This window comes from Salmo salar, chromosome 01 (genome assembly GCF_965601325.2).
Source record: "Salmo salar chromosome 01, fSalSal1, whole genome shotgun sequence".
Classification (NCBI taxonomy): Eukaryota; Metazoa; Chordata; class Actinopteri; order Salmoniformes; family Salmonidae; genus Salmo; species Salmo salar.
Window position 1 is genome coordinate 73,188,409 of NC_138291.1, and position 14,892 is coordinate 73,203,300.

General features: G+C 42.4%; 1 protein-coding gene across 1 annotated transcript in view; it reads right to left on the reverse strand.

Moving 5' to 3' along the window:
- LOC106608059 (spectrin beta chain, non-erythrocytic 1) overlaps positions 1–14,644 on the reverse strand; it is a 116,607-nt gene extending 101,963 nt beyond the window's left edge. The window contains exon 1 of the mRNA XM_014205747.3: positions 14,488–14,644. The gene's annotated coding sequence lies outside the window, so the exon portion shown is untranslated. The remainder of the gene's footprint in view (positions 1–14,487) is intronic.
- Between the last annotated feature and the right edge of the window lie 248 nt (positions 14,645–14,892).

A 14,892-nucleotide genomic window follows, 5' to 3' on the forward strand; every position in this document is an offset into this window, starting at 1 on the left:
TTGGCGATGGTCTTGTAGCCCATTCCAGCCTTGTGTAGGTCTACAATCTTGTCCCTGACATCCTTGGAGAGCTCTTTGGTCTTGGCCATAGTGGAGAGTTTGGAATCTGATTGATTGATTGTTTCTGTGGACAGGTGTCTTTTTTACAGGTAACAAGCTGCGGTTTGGAGCACTCCCTTTAAGAGTGTGCTCCTAATCTCAGCTCGTTACCTGTATAAAAGACACCTGGGAGCCAGAAATCTTTCTGATTGAGAGGGGGTCAAATACTTATTTCCCTCATTAAAATGCAAATCAATTTATAACATTTTTGACATGCGTTTTTCTGGATATTTTTGTTGTTATTGTTGTTATTCTGTCTCTCACTGTTCAAATAAACCTACCATTAAAATTATTGACTGATCCTTTCTTTATCAGTGGGCAAACGTACAAAATCAGCAGGGGATCAAATACTTTTATCCCCCCACTGTATGCATGCACCACTTTTCCATTTTTATAATTTTTTTCAAACAAGTTATTTTTTTCATTTCACTTCATCAATTTGGACTATTTTGTGTATGTCCATTACATGAAATCCAAATAAAAATCTATTTAAATTACAGGTTGTAATGCAACAAAATAGGAAAAAAAACAATGGGGATGAATACTTTTGCAAGGCACTGTATCTGCCCTCTCATTGGCTAGAATGGTCCCACCTGATCTCGCCTCCTCCCTTCAATCTTTGAATAAGTATTTCCATTGTTAGAGCAGTCACTTGACTATATTGTCAATATAATAGACAATCTTTGCTGTCACTCAAAATGGTGAGGGCCTGAAGTTTATTGGCTGGTACTCGAATTGCTAGAGGGCTGGCCCATCTGGGCCAAGCTTGCAGTACTCAAATTGGCACCACACAGCTTCCAGAAAACAGTCACTTTCAATCTAGGGATTTCATGGGTAATTGAGGTAAGACAGTATTTCTGCTCATAGATTATGCATGTATGAAGTACACATTGACACATCCAGCCCAAACCGAGAGGTTTAAAAAATACTTGTGTAGTTGCCAAAGTTCCGGGAAAGTCTCTTTAATCAGAAAGGTTGCCAATATATTGATGCACCCCTATTGAAAGCCAAAAACTACATAACCCTAGCCAGTGCACAGGCAGAAACAGTGCATATTCCAGGCACACAATGGTCTGGATACCATTACTCTCCCACCCACTCTCCTCTCAGAGTACAAACACTGAAATGTTAACTCCCTCAATGCCCTGTTGCCAAAAATCTCTTCTCCCTCTGTCCCAAAAACAGCCACTCCTCTCCATGCATGGGTGGAGGCTGGCGGCGGGCCACAGGCTTTAGGGATCGAGGGTCTCTGAACCTAGAGCCTAAATAATATAACCAGACAGTTTGGATCTGTGCTTAGAGGGCAAAGTCATTAACTGTTAATGTCCACAGGCGCAGCTGAGAGGACAATAGAGGAAGGGTAGGAGGACAGAGAATGCCAAGCAAACAAAAGACAGAAGGATATGATATCTCCCTTATGCTATACTTCTGCTCCCTGCTAGCTGTTTGACAGGCAAGGTGTCTACAGCACTAGTCAGTATCAAAGCATACCTTAGTAAAACCTCCCATCCAGGAGTCCGTTTAGGTGGTGTAGCAGAAGGGAGAAAAAGAGGGAAGCTCAGGGCGGGCACTCCTCCAGCCCACCAGCACCGCTCACATCTCTCAACACTTGACGACTACGTATTTTTGTGGATCTCGGCCACTTTCATGGTACGCCTTGTATGCCATTAACCCAGGTTTAAAAAATGAGAGGATAATCCCCCTAACAGACACACCTCGTGGTACAGTAAATAAACCAGGCATTAAAAGCGACCATACGTCTTCCAGTTGGCTTCTGGTCCGATATCAGGCAAGATGAACAGCTGGGTAACTTTCACACCACTGAGCCGGGTAACTGAGACTTTGCCAAATGCACTGTGGATATTTCATTTCAGAAGAGCGCTTCCCTGTCCTTAATAATAAAAGTTTAAAGAAGCCAATGCCAAATATGTTTAATTGAAGAACAAGGTTACATACAGCACAAAAAATATATATCAGTTCTTCGTCTGATCAAACAAAGAAAGGAAATATTCTATAGCAGTTCCCTGGTCAAATGTAACAATTTTAAAAGCAATTAAGGCCTGGACAAAATCCCTAGTGAAAGAGATCCGACATGAAGAAACCAAGATGACCTCATATCCCTCCAGCCAGGTAACGCAGGCAGATCTAGTTGAAGTTTCCCAAATATTTACATTTGCACAAATCTGATAGAGAATTAGTCCTCCAAATAATTCCCATTCCCCAGCACAGGAGAATAGAACCATCGACAGTTTTGCGCTTTACAGACGGTTCGATTCACAGCACATTTCACAAGGTTGTGCAGCATAACCGGAATTAAATTCATTGCTGCTCATGGGCTTGGACTGAAAAAAAGTACATGAAATAAAACTATAATTTGGGAGAAAATAAGGCCCAAGAGAAATAAGACTGATGACCCAAGGCATCTCTCCTTTGGTACAGTCCTTCAGTCCAGCAGAGGAATGCCAAAACACTGGGCAGAAACGTAGCGCCAAAGTCAGAATGGCAACTATGAACAACAATAGCGATAGCATGATGTCAATGATATGAAAAGTAGTAAAAAAAACATAGAAATACTGTTTGTACAGCTTAAACTACTGCTGTCTAGCCTTAATAACAAACAAGAAGCCAAACCAAAGTGTAACAGAGAGTGTTGGGTACTAGGGAGAGGCAGAATTATGCAGTAATCAAAACCATACATCAACTAATCTCAAATGAATAAGGCATCCAGACAGTTCAGCCCATACAGACCCAGAGGACTGGAGCCCTGCCCTGCATTTTATGTCAAATATGTCACCATGGACACCCTCATAAGCACTTTGGCTGTCCTTGGGGACTAGCCAAGCCCGCCATACACAACTCCCAAAGTGGGGCGGACATTTTGTGGTTAATGGGAGTAAGGGCCAGTGATGGGACGTTTAAAATGGAGGATTTCGGATGGGCGGTCTTGTTTTGAATATCCTCTTTTTTTCCAGCTTAACATTGTAGCTTAGCCACACGCACACAGCAAGAGGATATCCACAATGTAAATAAACAGTGAATCCTCCTCAGCAAAATACACTTCACACATAAATCCGGTCTCTGATAGCACACGGAAGGGCTCAGCGCATTGCATAATGGGCTGCTGAATGTTCATGTGGAAAGTGAAAACACGTTTACAGGAAGCTCCTAATGAGCATCTGAATTGTGTTCGGGATCTTGGCTGCTTCATCTGGCTCCACTGAAGCGGAACAGTGCACCACGCTGAACAGGAGCTTTGCTGAGAGACCGGTTGGGACAAGAGCAAGGGAAAGGACTCCTGGGAGATATATCTGGGGAGAGAAACAATGTTGTGTTGAAGCTACAAGTCTGTCTAAACTCGTTGTAAACCACAAACTGTCAGCAATTCTATCCATAACAATGAAAAATACAGTTGTTAATGCTACTTTAACGACAGTCACTGAAATAACACTCATTGTCTTGCATGGAAAAGGGATTCTTCAAATTTCTCACCACCTTAGTCAGGAAGTGAAGGGTGCAAATTGCCATTCCTCTGAGATGGGCAGGAAGCACTTGAAACAAAGAGTCAAGAGGACCCCTCAGGGCTCAAGATCTCTTATCTCCCTCCCCACCTAAATGAGGAAAGGTAATGTGGCTAACTTCATCCAATGCAAGCTGATATGGATGCACCAGGACATCCTAAACATAAGTCAATATATAGCAGGACAACCCAGCCAACAATGAACTACATGTAGGCTTGCAAGTCAAGGTTGACAAATGTTCACATATGGAATCACAGGTAGAGAGTGTCCCCCCTTTCATCTTTTGGTTTCTTATGAGCAGTCATAACACTTACCCACTGTCTCCATAAACCACAAGTCCTACTTTTTGGGAAAACAAATATTTATCTACAGTGCTTAACTTCACCTGAGTTTGACCGGCCACAGGGAGGCCATATTTTGGATTAGACCTCAGGTGCAGCGTGGGAGTGTTATTAAAACCTATCTAGCAGTTCTCTCTGTCTTGATTACATTTTCTTGGCTTTTGAAGCTTATCTCAGACATTTGCACTGCAGACAGCACAGGTTGTTCCCATCTCAGACCAGGGTGGGACAGTATTGGTGCACAGCCAAGGAAAGGGGAGGAGGAACAAGATCCCATGATTGATTACCTGCTTGGTGTGGCTTCCAGAAAGTTCAGCATCTGTTCAGCAACTCTCATCACTTATCCTTTACTAAAATCTATACTCCTAAACCATTTCTAGCATCCCTGAGACTACACAAGCTATCTGTAGCCATCTATTAGTAATATATTTCTTCTGTGTTCAAATCTAGGCTGTTACTGGTCAGCAGGTATCTGAATACTGCAGGGCACCGATTATTTTATTCATATATGTTTATACAGTAATGCATTCCATTGATTGTATAAAACAGATGGAAAATGGGCTAAAGAAAAATAGTTTTTCCCCCATAAATCAATCATGTTGAATATACTATAAGTCACTTTATAAAATCTGAAATTATCGAAGGAGCTTAGTATATAAGGACTATACACTGAATATACAAAACATTAACAACAGCTGCTCTTTCCATGACATTGACTGACCAGGTGAATCCAGGTGAAAGCTATGATCCCTTATTGATGTCACATGTTAAATCCACTTCAATCAGTGTAGTTGAAGGGGAGGAAACAGGATATAGAAGGATTATTAAGCCTTGAGACAATTGAGACATGGATTGTGTATGTGTGCCATTTACAGGACAAAATATTTAAGTGTCTTTGAACGGGGCATGGTAGTAGGTGCCAAGAACTGCAATTGGGTTTTCCCCACTCAACAGTTCTGTGTGGATCAAGAACGGTCCATCACCCAAAGGATATCCAGCCAACTTGACACAACTGTGGGAAGCATTGGAGTCCATGCCCCGACTAATTGAGGCTGATCTGAGGGCAAATGGGGGGGGGCACCTAATGTTTGGTATGCTCAAGGTATAAAGTACACTTTTGGCAGCACCAGTGGGAGCCAACGCATTCCAAAATTCCTCCAATCCCCTGCCATATCTGTTATATATCCACAATGGATTTACACAGGCTTTCTGCAGCACGTCTCCCATTACATTACCACCTTCCGCAGCTACGTACAGAGCAGAGAACAGGAAGAACACTCCCCTGAACTCCACCCTCCCTACAGTACGTGCTGTAACTCCTCCATAAATCTAGGAGGGTCATAGCTGAGCACTGAGTAGGTCCCCCCCCAGTGCATTGTGGGATGTCATATTACTCTATTTAGATTATATACGTGAGTCTCTGGGCATGCTCACATCACTCTGTTATTAGAGCAGAGCTGCATGGGAACTCAGCTGGGCTATCCAGTGGTCAGTATCCAGCATCACAGTGGAAACCAAGACCATGAAACGGGTAGTCCTTGGGAATCCCCAGTTCTCGTTACTCTCAGCTCTGATGTCAATCTCCTGCTGTGACATTATTGGCAGGTCAGCCAATCAAACAATCCCTCCTGTCTCCTGGGCAATCAATTCTGGGTGGCCACTGTGAGCCATGTGAATGATGTGTACAAGGACACTCTCCGAGGGCTTTGCCAGTGGCCCCCACTTTTTTCCCAACATGCCAAGTGTATCTTTGGGAAAATAATACTCCAGGGGAAAATCTCCTCAACACTCCCTCGGCATAGCTCATCCCCCAACCCCCCAAATCCCACAGAGCCCCCAGCCTTCGTAAAAAAATGTTTAACTCTCACCAGGCACACAATCATCCACAAACACAGGCACATTGAAAAACAAGCACACAGATCTCCAAACAAACACGTCATATGAAGGAGTATCTGGATGCAGCACTGTAGTAGGATATTACAGTACAATATTATTTTGGAAAAGCTTCTGCCATTATGCTGATCAACATATGCAGTTATTCCAGGGACCTCTAGCCCTAAGGCTGTAGAGGAGACAGGGCTTGACAGGATCCAGACAGCCTGTGTGTTGAGGCCATCAGCTGCTTTGTCATTATAACAGTATATTATTGAATGGCGAGGCCCAACAAGTACTTGGCTGATCCTGTGATCCTAAGGGTGAGACTGGCACAACTTCAAAGCTCACAACGACAAGTACACACATCACACACACTACAGGGGGACTAGGCTCTGAGGGGAACAGGTCCATTAGAGCAAATCTCAGCATGACTCCTTGATAGTAAACCGTTTTTCTTACCCCTGAAAGACAAAGGTTAACTCACAATGCTTCACACCACAGCTAGGGACAGATAGTAGAGAAAGGTTGAACTGACCCAAGATTACTTCATAAACATCCAGCAAGACAGGGACATTCACATATTGTTACTGTGAATAAAGGAGAAGAAAAGGCAGATAAAAAGGGAAAGGAACAACCCCAGTCCAGCTGCAGCAGAGTTTAAGACCCTCGCCTTATCCCAGGGGGACGTCTAATCGCTCATTTCCGTAGATTCATTCTGGGGCTCCGCCTGTACAGCTAATATCCACAACAACCTCCTAAAGCTGCTCTATCTACAGTGGCAAGAAAAGTATGTGAACCCTTTGGAAATACCTGGATTTCTGAATAAATTGGTCATAAAATTTGATCTGTTCTTTATCTATGTCACAACAATAGACAAACACAGTCTGCTTAAACTAATAACACACAAAGAATTCTACGTTTTGATGTCTTTATTGAACACACCGTGTAAACATTCACAGTGCAGAGTGGAAAAAGTATGTGAACCCTTGGATTTAATAACTGGTTGACCCTCCTTTGGCAACAATAACCTCAACCAAATGTTTTCTGTAGTTGTGGATCAGACCTGCTCAACGGTCAGGAGGAATTTTGGACCATTCCTCTTTACAAAACTGTTTCAGTTCAGCAGTATTCTTGGGATGTCTGGTGTGAACAGCTCTCGAGGTCATGCCACAGTATCTCAATCGGGTTGAGGTCAGGACTCTGACTGGGCCACTCCAGAAGGCGTATTTTCTTCTGTTGAAGCAATTCTGTTGTTGATTTACTTCTGTGTTTTGGGTCATTGTCCTGTTGCATCACCCAACTTCTGTTGTGCTTCAATTGGCGGACAGATAGCCTAACATTCTCCTGCAAATGTCTTGATAAACTTGGGAATTCATTTTTCCGTTGATGATAGCAAGCTGTCCAGGCCCTGAGGCAGCATAGCAGCCCCAAACCATGATGCTCCCTCCACCATACTTTACAGTTGGGATGAGGTTTTGATGTTGGTGTGCTGTGCCTTTTTTTCTCCACACAAAGTGTAGCGTGTTCGTTCCAAACAACTCAACTGTAGTTTCATCTGTCCACAGAATATTCTGCCAGTAGCGCTGTGGAACATCCAGGTACAATTTGCAAACTTCAGACGTGCAGCAATGTTGTTTTTGGACAGCAGTGGCTTCTTCCGTGGTGTCCTCCTATGAACACCATTCTTGTTTAGTGTTTTATGTATCGTAGACTCATCAACAGAGATGTTAGCATGTTCCAGAGATTTCTGCAAGTCTTTAGCTGACACTCTAGGATTCTTCTTAACCTCATTGAGCATTCTGCGCTGTGCTTTTGCAGTCATCTTTGCAGGACGGCCACTCCTAGGGAGAGTAGCAACAGTGCTGAACTTTCTCCATTTATAGACAATTTGTTTTACTGTGGACTGATGCACACTAAGGCTTTTAGAGATACTTTTGTAATCCTTTCCAACTTCATGCAAGTCAACAATCCTTAATCTTAGGTCTTCTGAGATCACTTTTGTTCGGGGCATGGTTCACATCAGGCAATGCTTCTTATGAATAGCAAACTCAAATTTTGTGAGTGTTTTTTATAGGGCAGGACAGCTCTAACCAACATCTCCAATCTCGTCTCATTGGTTGGACTCCAGGTTATCGGACTCCTGACACTAATTAGCTTTTAGAGAAGTCATTAGCCTAGGGGTTCAGATACTTTTTCCAACCTAAACTGTGAATGTTTAAATTATGTATTCAATATAGACAAGAAAATACAGTAATTTGTGTGTTATTAGTTTAAGCACACTGTGTTTGTCTATTGTTGTGACTTAGATGAAGATCAGATCAAATTTGATGACCAATTTATGCAGAAATCCAGGTAATTTTTCTTGCCACTCTAAAAGAGGTACTGAGCAAACACTGGGTTTCACATTGACTGTATCATTAGCTCTTTCATGTCACCCTCTCTCAAAGCCTCTGAATTCTAAGCAGAGGGGTTTGGACTCTGTTTAAATGTAACTGTGTCGAAACATCTCATGAGCTCAAAAATTCAAAAGAAACAAATGTATATTAGTGCTTAATTTTCATTTCCTTATGTTGACATTATGTGGGGGTGTTTGCAGAATGATTCTTTAGAGATAGAACAGATTAACAAAGAGTGTATGTCTCTGTGTTTTACTCCCACTCTATACCATTATCCCAGAGCTGCTACATCTGGGATTTTGTAGCGTTTCAGCTAATGTTGTATGTAACAGACACGCCTTTGGCCACATGAAAATCAAATTAAAGTAATCCCAGTGAAGGTCATGTCGCATCTCTCTTTCTCCGTCTCTAAGCAAATCGTTTCCCATCAGCAAAAGGCAGAAGGCAATAGCCTGAAGGTTAACGCAAAACATTCACAACAAATAGGGCAGTTAAAGATGCATTCTCAGACGTTTGTATAATTTCAGCCAGTAGTTTTGAAAGTGGGGCTCATGAGCCAAAACAGCTACCCATTTTTTTGTGTACTACATCATCCATTTCGTGTGATATCATACCAATTTTGCAATTCGTGTGGTATGTTACAAATTGTATTTGTGCAATATGTCATGAATTTTTTGTGCTTAAGATCCCAGAGTGAGTGTTTAATGAAATTCATATAAAAATCGTAGCATGTGCAATATCGATACGGCATGCATTATTTTCAAACGCCACTCAGCTGTTTGTTTTTATAGTTTCCTCTGTCACTTCTCTCCTCTGGCTCTTGCCAGACACACCAAGCCTTGCCCTCTGTCTCTCAAGCAGCGCAGTTCCTCCTACTTGCTGTAAGATTCAACAGAATGATGCTGTATTGCACTTCGCTTCTTAATATAAGGGCTGGATTCAATCAGTATCGCCAAAGTTCAGTGTTGTAGCGCACTTGAAATTTAAAAGGTAATTTCCAATAGAGCCGACATACGCAGCGTTTGCCGTGAATGCAGTCTCTGCTAACACAGGAACATTGCCTTTAAATGTCAATCGGGCTACAAGACGTGGAACGTCGGCGATACCGATTGAATCCTAGGCCTAGGGCCATGCACACATGGGCCCTTGTGTGTGCACACAAAATGTATTCACACAAACTGCCTGGGTCCATAAGTGAATACACATGACTGTGATGTTTTACATTCAGACCCAAACCAATTGAAAGACAATAGCTGTTTTTAATTGAGGAGTAGAGACAAATTTGGCCCAGCACCAAGCTCCTGTCCAGCCACTGATAAACACCCCCCCCCATCCTGTCAAACATCACACATTCCACAGCCCAGGCCTCTCTACACACTACCACTACCCACTAAAACACCACCACAACACCATTATCTTCATTCAACTCCCTTCTGATTCCATACAACCCATAAATCACACACACACAGTGATGCTGCATAATCTTCCACTGCCAACAGGTTGTTTATATTAGATGACACCCAGGGCACAGCTGTAGTAAAGTAAGAGAACACAGACTGACCCAAGCTGAGGTCATCCCTGGACCTCTCATAACTCTCTGTGATTAGAACTTGAGGCAAAGCAAGATCAGCACTGGACATGTTTTACATGCCTCACTTAGGTTCTGGGTCCGGCACAGTGTTAACAGAAAGAGGAAAATGTCCTCTCTTGTGTGATAAAAAAGGTGGTGGCGGCCTGGGAATTAAACTACTTAAATGGATGCCAAAGAGCCTGATGTAAAGGACAGGAGAAGAAAGGGAGGTAAAAGGTACAGAGGAAAAGAACATTGAGAACGCTTTCAACCATTAATTCCGATCTCTCCATTTATACAGACAAGTCGACAAGAGGAGAGAGAGAGAGAGAGAGAGAGAGAGACTCCATCGAATTAACAAAAATGTCCAATAAGGAAGGGCAGAAAAAGGGAGAGAAAAGGTGGGGGCGATGCTGAATACCTTCCCGGCTGAAACAGAGTGGTCTATATTTAGCCAGGGCTGTGCTGTTGGGCAAACGCACTAGTTCTCTGTCGCACTATTCCATTTCTTATCTGCTGGCAGCTTTCCAGCACATGCCTCCTTTCCCCTCCCCGATGGGGCTCGAACCCACTTACAGAATTGTGGATGAAGAGCCAGAGAGGATCCCACGAGGCAAGGTCATGCCAGCCTTCACAGCCATTCTCACCCAGAGGAGAGCACTCAGCCTGGGCTGCACAGCACAGCTGACCAGGGGTCCCATAGATGGAGAGGCTAGAGTGTGGCTATACAAGTCAGTCCTGACCCACTAATGGGGAAACCAAACCCACTCACAGGGAAATTCTGTGTTGGATTGACTTTAAAGGAGATATGTGGAGATGTACAGTGCATTCAGAAAGTATTCAGACCCCTTGACTTTTTCCACATTTTGTTACATTACAGCCTTATTCTAAAATAGATGAAGTCGTATTTTTCCTCATCAATCAACACACAACACCGCATAATAACAAAGCAAAAACAGGTTTAGAGATTTTTGCAAATGTATAAAAAAATAAATAAAATTACATAAGTATTTAGACCCTTTACCCAGTACTTTGTTGAAGCACCTTTGGCAGCAATTACAGCCCAGAGTCTTCTTGGGTATGACACTTCAAGCTTGGCACACCTGAATATGGGAAGTTTCTCCCATTCCTCTTTGCAGATCCTCTCAAGCTCTGTGAGGTTGGATGGGGAGTGTCGCTGCACAACTATTTTCAGGTCTCTCCAGAGATGTTTGATCGGGTTCAAGTGTTGATCCACTCCTCTTCAATGGCTGTGCGAAGTTTCTGGATATTGGCGGGAACTGGAACACGCTGTCATACACGTTGATCTAGAGCATCCAAAACATGCTCAATGGGTGACATGTCTGGTGAGTATGCAGGCCATGGAAAAACTGGGACATTTTCAGCCTCCAGGAATTGTGTACAGATCCTTGCGACATGCTGAAACATGGTGGCGGATGAATAGCACGACAATGGGCCTCAAGATCTCGTCATGGTGTCTCTGTGCATTCAAATTGCCATTGATAAAATACAATTGTGTTCACTGTCCGAAGCTCATGCCTGCCCATACCATAACCCCACTGCCACCATGGGGCTCTCAGTTCACAAAGTTGAACTGAGCAAACCGCTCGCTCACACGACGCCATACACATGCTCTGCGGTTGTGAGGCCAGTTGGACGTACTGCCAAATTCTCTAAAACAACATTGGAGATGGATTATGGTAGAGAATTTCACATTAAATTATCTGGCAACAGCTCTAGTGGAGAATTGTGCAGTCAGCAAGCCAATTGCACGTTTCCTCAAAACTTGAGACAGCAGTGCCATTGTGTTGTGTGACATAACGGCACATTTTAGAGTGGCCTTTTTTGTCCCCTGCACAAGGTGCACCTGTGTAATGATTATGTTGTTTAATCAGCTTCTTGAAATGCCACATCTGTAAGGTGGATGGATTATCTTGGCAAAGGAGAACTTCTCACTAACAGGGATGTAACAAATTTGTGCACAACATTTGAGAGAAATAAGCTTTTTATGTGTATGGAAAATGTCTGGGATCTTTAATTTCAGCTCATGAAACATGAGACCAACAATGTTGTTGATCCATCCTCAGTTTCCTCCTATCACAGCCATTCAACTCTGTAACTGTTTTAAAGTCACCATTGGCTTCATGGTGAAATCCCTGAGTGGTTTCCTTCCTCTCTGGCAAATGAGTTAGGAAGGATGCATATATCGTTGTAGTGACTGGGTGTATTGATACACCATCCAAAGTGTATTTAATAACTTCACCATGCTCAAAGGGATATTCTATGTCTGCTTTTTTTTATACCAATCTACCAATAGGTGCCCTTCTATGCAAGGCATTGGAAAACCTCCCTGGTCTTTGTGGTTGAATATGTGTTTGAAATGCACTGCTCGACTGAGGGACCAGATAATTGTATGTGTGGGGTACAGAGATGGGGTAGTCATTCAAAAATCATGTTAAATACAATGTATTAAATACGACGTATAATGTGACATGTTAAGCAAATGTTTACTGCTGAACTTGTTTAGCCTTGCCATAACAAAGGGGTTGAATACTTATTGACTGAAGACATTTCAGCTTTTCATTTTTAATTCATTTGTAAAATATATTAAAAAAACATTTCAACTTTGACATTATGGGGTATTGTGTGTAGGTCAGTGACAAAAATCTAAATGTAATCCATTTTAAATTCCGGCACAACACAACAAAATATGGAAAAAGTTGAAGGGTGTGAATACTTTGAAGGCACTATAGATAGTAGGTTACACTGCATAATGAAACAATCCCTAGTAAGCTAGTGTTTTATTTGGCAATAATAAACTGGTTTTATGCACAACAACTTTCTATCCAAGCTGGGAGAGCGTGCAAGAACGACTTATGTAATGCAGGTTTAGGTAGGCTATACAGGACAGTTGTATATATATATTTTTAATCTATTGGTTGCTGATTAGTATGCTTTTGTATCAAAAATACATTTTACAATCTGCAATGTTTGAAATTCCAGGTTTAATTATGAACAAATTATTACATTATTGCCACCAGACAGCAGTCTAAAACGCAGCCTTGAGGCACTATAGTTTTGTGAAACGTTAGGCTTAACATGAGAAAATAATCACCCAATAGGCCTACCAATAAACATTTATCCATTAGCTAAAGCAAAGCTATAGGGTACATGCCCTGGCACCACAGAAAGCCCATCATCGATTTGATAAGTAGTCGCATAGACATGTCGCAATTTCAGCACCATGGACAGTGATCAGTAGTCTATACTTTGAGTGGCTGTCGGGCTGATGTATTCAATTTTATTACATTTTTTTGGCAGGGGGGTCCGAAGTCCAAAGAAACTGCACTACCCAGTGTCTGCACTAAATACTGTTGCAACACATACTGCTCTGGTTCATAGGTAGAAAAAGAGAGAAGACGGAGGCAAAGACAGAGAGAGATAAATGGAGAGATACACTCTTTGATCATTCTAATCACAGTCATACTCATACTAGAGCACAGCGAACCATAAACTATCACCAATGATTCACAAGTAGGCCAATGGCCTATGATGCTAGCCGTCCTAACAACTGAGCAGAGACCTATTGACTTGTAGCCTATGCGCATTACTGTTTTCTCTTGGATGGCTTAATGGAGCAGTATCCCATACTCTAAATGGGTATAACGGGTTTGTGAAATGGTGTGGTAAATAATAATATTCAATAGCAAGAGGCCCGCTTACTCGCAATAGTGATGCTGCAGCAGAGCAATGATTTACGACCGAACTGCATCACGACAGTCAGTGCAACTCGGGCGAGCAAAGCCCATTGATGTCTCATAATCACAAGGCGTTCGTAACCAATTAAAAGGCCTCAAAGCCCACTTCGCTCAATATAGAGACAACCCCGTTTGGCACCAAACTGTGAAGACGTGAGGCAAATGGGTGATTTTGCCACCAACTGGTCGTTTTAGCAGTTCGGGTGTGATTTAAATTGTGCAAATGACATGAAGTCGCTGAATGTTTTTAACTCGACACAACATAAAAGGGTAGCCTCGAGACGCATGTAGCGTAGAGCACTGATTAAGATGTGACATATGCCTACAGTGAGGGATACATATCGCCTATAATATCTTATACATAATGGATTCAAGTTATACAGATATAATGACATCTAGGCGCCAATTCAATATCATTACGCACAGTTAATATAATACATTCTATGATTTTGCTTTGAATGTCACAATTTCAGTTTGGTTTGAAATTAGCGTTGCAATCTGTCTACATACAGGGCGACTACGCCTGCGTCTCTTCAAAAGGCAGTAGGCTCCTGTGTGTATAACGTTATCTATACACTCTTAACCCTCCATATTAACATGACGCACTTCTGTGATTGCGAAGTGGCTAACTGATTCAAGCTCTGAATGGCCTTTTCAAAAACACTATGCTGCACAAATACAATAGAAATCTGATAGCGTTCCAAGCAAAAACAACTTCTACGGGGTAAATAGAAGAACAGGAACCAACTTCAACGTATGATTGCATCCCTAGCAACGTTGATATAAAATCAATTCTGTCCGGTTTCCATATCTTTGCAACTGATGCTAGATACAATCAAACAATTATTCGCACCCTAATCTGCGCATAGTTTAGATTAACGAGAAGAGCACCAAACCAATAGCCTATCTCAATAAAATAATCAAACTTACCAATCAAGAAATTCGCAATGAACTTCACCGCGGAGAAGCCTGCAAACAGCACGAAGCCAGAGACTCGAGGACAAAAACGTAGAATCCTGATGGAAGAATCCTCTCCACCTCCTTTGCTGCAACAGCACTGCCAACTGCAGCACAATCTCAACAAGGGGCGGAGATTTCGCCCGCAAGGTCTCATTCACACTCCAAGTGGGTTCTACGCAACGCTACTTGTCAACATCTCTCCACAGGCGTCATTTAGGGTATATAATTGAGCTGTTTGAAAATAAAAGTAGGATTTATTGCGATCTTTATCGCTGTGCTGCCACTGAAATTCAACACTGCCCTTATGTTCGAAAAAGCTATATGCCACACGAGTTATGTTCCGGGTCAATTTCAGTGGTGGAAAAGGTAGAAAAT